Source organism: Xyrauchen texanus, chromosome 37 (assembly GCF_025860055.1).
Source record: "Xyrauchen texanus isolate HMW12.3.18 chromosome 37, RBS_HiC_50CHRs, whole genome shotgun sequence".
Lineage (NCBI taxonomy): Eukaryota > Metazoa > Chordata > Actinopteri > Cypriniformes > Catostomidae > Xyrauchen > Xyrauchen texanus.
The window spans coordinates 15055314-15063690 of NC_068312.1; positions in this window are offsets into that span (position 1 = coordinate 15055314).

The window sequence follows — 8377 nt, forward strand, 5'->3', positions numbered from 1 at the left end:
CTTTTACATCTAGAGCCAAGAGGTATATTAAAACAAACAACAACTAAAAGGAAAATAAATAAATAAACAGTTTAATAAAAATATCAAATTGTTTACATATTTCAATAGACTTTACAGCTTTCTTGTTACTCAAATTGGAAATTGTTCTTGGGTATTGCTGAACCACTGAATTAAAAATTAAAACTAATGGTTTATAACCACCATACTTACATTTATGAATACTAAACTTTGCCAACAAAAGTAGAGCATTAATCAAATAATATTCCTTATGAGGAGACATGTCATAGCTAAAAAAAAAAAGAATAAAACATTTTCAAAACAAATTTGAAAGCTGGGAATAATATGATCTCTAACAATCTTGCAGAAATCTGACCAAAATCAAGTCGAGTAGGGACAACTCCAAAATAAATGAAAAAATGTTTCCGCCTGCAGACCACAAAATGTACAGAATATATCGACATCACAATTAAATCTCTTCAATCCAGCGTCAGACATGCTTGTGTAGTGTCTCGGGTGTGTTGCATCATAAACATAAAATGTTTAGGTCCCTGTGTTAAGTTAAATATAGTTTAATACTGAATCTTTAAACACATCTTGAGATCCCTTAGATCGCATTTGCGCTCCTTCAAGTGTTTTGAACACAAGAACGTTACGCATGTTTGTGTTGTTCTGCCTACTGAAGTGTTTTGTTCACTGTATAAACTGCGCGTTGCTCATACAGCTGAAATTTCACTTACTGCCCGCTGGAGTAAACAGGTGGTATTACAAGCTTGCATTTCTCAGAAATCTTCCTTATTATGGTCAGTGGGAATGCGATTAAAAATTGATTTTTAACGCGTTATTTTTTATTTTTTTAATTAATCGCACTGAATTAACGGCAAGTTAAATCGACAGCCCTAATTTAAATATTTCCATGCATTGCATAACAAATACGTATTTATGCAAATTAGCTTTTGAAAGTGTGAGGAATGGCCAGGTTTTGCCTACATTAGTCCAAATGTAAGGAAAATGGCTTAAAGGAATAATTCACTCAAAAATGAAAATTCTCTTATCATTTATTCACCCTCATGCCATCCAGAGGTGTATGACCTTCTTTCATCTGCTGAACTCAAATTAAGATTTTTGGAAGAATTTCTCAGCTCTTTTGATCCATACAATGCAAGTAAGTTGGTGCCAAAATGTTAAGCTCCAAAAATCACAAAAGTCAACATTATAGGAATACACTAGGAAGCTATTAGTGATTAAATCAATGTCTTTAGAAGTGATATGACAGGTGTGGGTGAGAAACAGAACAATATTGAATTTTTTATTATACTCCCTGCTCAGTCAATCTCCACTTTCACTTTCTTCTTGGGTTTTATGATTCACATTCTTCATGCATATCGCCTCCCTACTGGGCAGTACTGTATTTCTAGCCAAAAAGGACTTAAAAAGTTATCTGTTTCTCACCAACATCTATCATATCACTTCAGAAGATATGGATTAAAACACTGGAATCAAATGGATTACCTTTATGTGCTTTGTGGAGCATCAAACTTTTGGCACCCATTCACTTCCATTGTATGAACTTACAGAGCTGAGATATTCTTCTAAAAATCATAATTTGTGTTCTGCAGAAGCAAGTCAGTCATACACATCTGGGATGGTATGTGGGTGAGTAAATTATGAGAAAATTTTCATTTTTGAGTGAACTATCCCTAAACATAAAAAAAAAAAAAAATGCAGAAATGTTTGTGTGAAGGATTGCTTGAGGGGATAAAATTTAAATGATCTTAGTATAAAAGTAAAGGCCCCAGGGAAACTGTGTGTGCACGTGTGTGAGAGATTTGATAGCATTTGATATCTGCTTCTCATGAATATATCTGGGATTTCTGACAGTAAACATTAAAGCAACATGTTGTATATTTGGAAGATTTGAATATGGGGGTGGCAGATAGCTGGGTGGTATTGCAAAAGCTTTGGAGATTTACATAACTAACCTCTTTTCTTTTGCTGTTAAAGAGGAGAGAGCGAGATGAATGAAACTGCAGATGAGTTACACCACCTACAGCCCATAACTGTTTTCTAGATAGCATTAGCAGATGTTGTAGATCTAACATTCAGTTCCAAACAACAGCTAATCAGAGAATATTAATGGCCTTCTAATCCTTGTGTACAATCTTGGCTCCACTTTAGCAGATACAATGCAACAATCCTCTCTCTGAGGAATAGCGTGATCAAAAACGTACCTTTCTCAAAGTAGCTACTCTCTTCCCCCAAGTGCACACTACACAGAATACATTCAAATGTATGGGCAAACGTTTGTATATGGCAGCAGGAAACGTTCACCAATTATCTTTGCAATATAACGCTATGGACGCAAGGGGGCGCTAGAAAGTCGTTTCTCAGTGGAATAGGGTGACAGTGAGTCTGTGCAAGCAGAATAATGAGTCCAGATGAGTGTATACTCATCTTTTAAAGGTTAAGATTTTTAATTGGAGGAGCAAGGCCTGTATCAGCACATAAGGGCAGCTTTTTCCAATAGCAACGTGTGAAAAAGACATGTATGATGGCTGGTAGAGTTGGCAACATGGAGCATACAGGGATACTGCAGGACACATTTCCTGTGCAGTGTGCACTACAGCAGACAACCTTTCTCAGTCTGTGCCTTCAAGGAACAGCTCCTAAAAACCACTGAACCATTTATGATGTATCAACACTGCATGACTAAATTTGAGCAAAAGAAAGAATGAAAGAAAGAAAGAAAGAAAGAAAGAAAGCAAGCAAAGTAACACCAAAGAATATTTTTTAAGTTAAAATGCGTTTATTTTTGGTGACCTTTATTCACAATGGATTTTTGGATTTTCAACCATGTTTAGATTTTTACAAAGTCAAAGGGCATGTATCATAGGCCTGTTAAATAATAATGCAAATGCATTAATGGCTCTTATCAGATGATCAAAATCCCAATTAATTATCAAATTACTTATACTGTCCAAAAGAGACAGAAGGAGATGTCCTCCACTCAGAATTTGTGTGGTTTTGATTGCAATATAGTGTAGCTATGTCTGAAAGATGATCAGAATCTAAGATTCACTTTAAAATGCCGTCAGTCCTTAGTTTGTGCTATTAAGAAACATGGGTAACACTTTACATGAATGTTCCCTTTGTTAAGGGTTTATTAAGGGGTATACTAATAAGTAATAAGTAATGGATTATAAATCATATGCAGTTTTAAAAACATGGATAAAAAGGGCACCTTTATGCTATATCTGCCAGTGAGTATTTTACATCACTTGTTATAAATGCTTTATCTGTGAATTTTGCATACTTCTATCAATCAAAAATATAAAATGCCCTAATTGATGATTTATGTCACAATGCAGCAAAATCGATTGTTAAAGTGAGATTAGAAGGGGGATTATGTCATTTTGCTACAGTTCGCTTTGTGTTTAAATTAATTACTTTAATGTCTTGTCTAACTTGTGTTATCATTTTCCTTGTCACATTAATGTCAAAGTAATGGTTTTACTAATAGCCCTAGTTACCTAGAGTCTTCTGCAAAAACACTTTTCAGGTCTTCATGCTCAGTCACAGTATAGATCATACAATAAATCCTAATAACCATTAAACCATACTAATGTTGTCAATCCTCAATAAATTATTCAGTAACATTTTACAAAAAGTTAATGCATTAGATATCATGAACAAGCAATTCATATATATTTAAAATATATTTCTTACAACATTTATTAATCTTTGTGAATGTTAGTTGATAAAAATACAATTGACCATTATTAGTTCATAGTGCATTAACTAATGTTAACAAGGACAACTTTTGATTTTAAAATTGTATTAGTATTTGCTGAAATTAACATTAAGGTTAATAAATGCCTAATAAATATTGTTTATTGCTAGTTAATGTTAACTAATATTGTTAACTAATGTAAACAAATGTAAACGTTTTGTAAAATGTTACTAATTCTTCACATGTGTCCACTTTACATTAAAGTACATTTTCATAGGTCAGTGTTGAATAAGTGTTATAAAGCATTTATAACATGTGAGGTGAAATGGTTCACTATATGCCAAGTATTGCATAAAAGCTTATTTATTTATTTATTTATTTATTTTTACCCTTTTTATGAATGTTGCTAACAGCATATTAATGATTTATAATACATTTGTAAATGTTTTATTATTTATTAATGAGCCCCATAAACTCTTTACAGAGGGTACATTAATGTATAAACATAAAATGTTACCAAAATATGTAACAAGAGTATTTTTTATAGGTATGAAAGTCTATTTCATTGCATGTAATGATTATATTTTGTACTATATCAATATATTCAATTTCCAATGGATTTCATCACCAAATCCTTTCAAGATGTTGGACTGCAATTCTGATTTGTTGTAGTAGAGTGGAAAAAGTCTGGGTCTCATGTGCATTCAGTACAAAACTGTGTCCAACCAAAGACCACACTCTGTTGCAGATGTATGGCCTTCTGAATCTAAATGTCATGTATTATGCAGGTTATCTCAATTCTAGTTCAGAGGGAATAAATGGACCATGAAGTGGCCTTAGGCTGGGATGTCCAAAACAGGAACGCAGTAGGATGCAGTGTTTAATCAAGTGAAAATCTGTGGGCGAGAGAAGAAGACTCCTCAGCATGATGTGTTCTGAAAACATTATCACCCCAGGGGGGCAGAGAACACAATCTAGATTGTGGAACTAACGGTAGAAGAATGGGTGGGGGTGTGTTTTGGGGTTAATGAAGATTTCATTAAGCAACATCACATAAGTAAGAGTGCTTTTCTTCCGAATATCTGCAGCTGGCTTAGATTCGGTCGTAGGCATGAGGTTACAGGTAATCAAAGTCGTGCTAATATATGAAACGATAGCAAGGTTGGTTTTATATTACAGTTTAACAAACAAGTAAATAATATTAAATCACTTAAGTTTCAGGCAATTCCGACAAAACAGGTACTAATTATTGGACCGAAAACCTCTAAAAATAAGCCGCTCTCGATGGATGTACTGTTACATCATCTTCAACAGCGAAGAACTTATGTGTTATATTTGATACCAATCTGTCCTTTGAAAATCAAATTACCAATGTTTGTAGAACAGCATTCTTCCACCTAAGAAATATTGCTAAATTACAGCACATGCTCTCTGTTGCTGATGCCGAAAACTAGTTCCTGACATCAAGACTAGATTATTGTAATGCATTACTGGGAGGATGTCCAGCAAGATCAATAAATAAACTTCAATTGGTTCAAAATGCAGCAGCCAGAGTGCTGACGAGAACCAAGAAATATGATCATATTAGCCCCATTTTATCATTGTTACATTGGCTACCTGTTACATTTCATTTTCCAGTTTCATCCTGTTAACTACGTACAAAGCTTTGAATGGTCTAGCTCCGCAGTACTTAAGTGACCTTCTACCACGCTATATTCCGTTATGTTCGTTACAATCACAAATTCTGACCTGTTAATAGTTCCTAAAATATTCCACAAAAGTAGGTAGATCCTTTTCATATTTGGCTCCTAAACTATGGAATAATCTCCCTAACTCTGTTCGAGATGCAGACACACTCTCTCAGTTTAAGTCTAGACTAAAGACTCATCTATTTAGCAAGGCATACACCTAATTTATCCATCAACTCACAATTAGGCTGCTTTAGTTTGGTCTGCCGGAACCAGAAACATTGATCATGATCTATAACTCTGGAATAAATTGAATGGCATCTATACTAATATTTATTTTATTTGTTTCCCTGTCTCATCATTGGGACTCCTATACTGAGGTCACCAGGACCGGCTGGATCCAGCTCCATTCCTGCTTCGTGTTGGACTCCACTGCTCCATGTCGCTGTGTGATGATGACTAATAGCAGCCGGTGCCAGCAAAACATCACTTCAGTCTATTACAATGGACGTCAGAGGATGAACCGATGCCAAATCCAACCATAAGACATACTTCATATGCCACTGCCTGAACCTTGGATTTAGGACAGACCTCACCTAAATTACAGGCCAGGTTGAACTGCTATGCACCTCATTGATCTCTGCCTGCATCACCTCGGTCTATTGATGGACAACACTCTTCAAATGGAATACATAGACGATCAATGAATTGCCAACAAATCCCTTCATCAGCCAACTAACAAGGACAATTCCATTGCTGGAGTTCTGCAGTTATTCTAGGATGGACTTCAATGACATTAGTCATTAATCTTACAGTTCATAAAACATCTTTGTTTAAACACTGACCCTTAACACACTTACTTAGTTTAATACTTTTTAAACATGGCTTGCACTATACATAAGTAATATTGGCACTATATTCATGATGTTAGTCAGTGGGGAACTGGCCCCCACAATGAGTCTGGTTTCTCCAAAGGTGATTTTTCTCCATTAAACAACATCTTCTGGAGTTTTGTCTTCCTTAACACAGTCTCCTTCAGCTTGATCACTGGGGTTATAAATACAATTATTATTGAATTACTTATTTTTAAACACAATTCATAATCATATTTGATCAAACTACACAATGATATCTAAGACATTATAGATATTACAGTTTTATCTTCTGCTAATGCATGATCTTCTGTAAAGCTGCTTTGAAACAATGTGTGTTGTGAAAGGTGCTATTCAAATAAAAATGTCTTGACTTGACTACTTCTTCACCAGTGAAACAAGTACTAAAAGAAGCCAAAACATCACGCATCAAGAGCTGACTGCATTGCTATCAATATCTAGTTTTGAACAAGTGGTGTTTCGTTTTGAAATGAATCAATGTTTTTGAACAGATCTTTTAAGTGAACAAATCGTTCTCGTTCACGTCCGTTGTGTCTGTGTTTCCATTGCTTGTGTCAATCTTTAGAAAAGGAAGAGTGGTAGTTCTGTCAGGAAGACTCGTAGTAGGATTTTACCATTTAATAAATTAAGGCATCTCATTCAATTATAGTCCAGCATCTGTCTTTTATCGCTTGTTATGCCATGTTTGTTTTCACTCCCCACCACAACTCCTTCACCACTAGTTTAGGTCCCGTCATGCTGTTGGGATAAGTGCCTCTCCTCTGCCTTCATTGTCTTTCGGCTGGATCTGACAGTTCCAGCTAGAATTATAGCGCTGAACTGTAAAACGGGGATTACGCCAAAGGGAGTCTTTCTGGTAGAAATGGCCACTAAACGAATCAGTAAATTAAATAAAACCCCACCACTATTTGGATAGCCATGAACACAAAGAAGCAAAGTGACACAAATCAGCAGAGATTGCAACCACACATTTACCCATGTTTCTCTGGTTGAGCGCCCCCACTTAGGTTTGATTTGCCATCCAACGCCCTTGTGTGGCACCGACACACTCTCATGGCGAAATTGTCAGGAATCATACTACTTTTCTATATTTGGCTAATTTGTATGACATGGTGCTACTGCACTCATTTTAATTCCTACGACTTTCACTACAGCCAATGACGTTGCTGGACATCGTTTCCACCTAATACGCGACAGTTACTTGTTTCTGTAACACACAACAGCTTCCTATCATGTTTACACACCCTACTGATTGGTTAAGTTTAGTTAAGCGGTTTGGGTAAGGGCATAATATTAATAAGTATATCCTTAACGCCTCGTGTGGGGAACTCATGCTTCTGCTTTTGACATCCAGAAATTTGCACGTGATGAAGTCGTAGGAGTTTATGCGAACAACATCGTGCTAGACCATACGAAATAGCCAATTCATAAAATATGGTTGGTGGCACCCATATGTGTTGCAAATATTGTGTATATTGTTGTTTTAGCACCTCAGCACTCTGTTGGAATAAGCACTCTTGAAACGCTGCTTGTCCAATCACATTCGATACTGGAACTAACTATAGCATACATTTTTATGGGTCTTTTTCTGGATATCAAAAGCAGATTACAAACTCTACAAACAATAATACATTATTAAAAAAAAACTATACTGCTCTGAAATTCTTTAATTATCTAAATAAGGGCCCTGACTGCTGTACACATCGAAAGGGACATGCCCCCCATATTATTAATATCCTGAACATTTGGTAAAATTCTTTATATAAATGTTCATATAGGGGATAAATGGTCAATACAAGAGTTTTGTTTGAGATCCTCAAACACAATTCTGTGGGTTTTATTGCAACTGAAATTGAAGAAATATCCCAATCGAAGCTCACATGGAGAATTTGAGCCTTTTCATTCATGCTTGGCGCCAACTCATTGCTTTTTGATTTTTCATTGATTTTTGCATGTACATATTCTCGCTCTCTCTCTCTCTCTCTCTCTCTCTCTCTCTCTCTCTCTCTCTCTCTCTGGTTTATATCGTCGTCGATCTCCCTTACCTACGCGTCCTAACAGAATAGCGC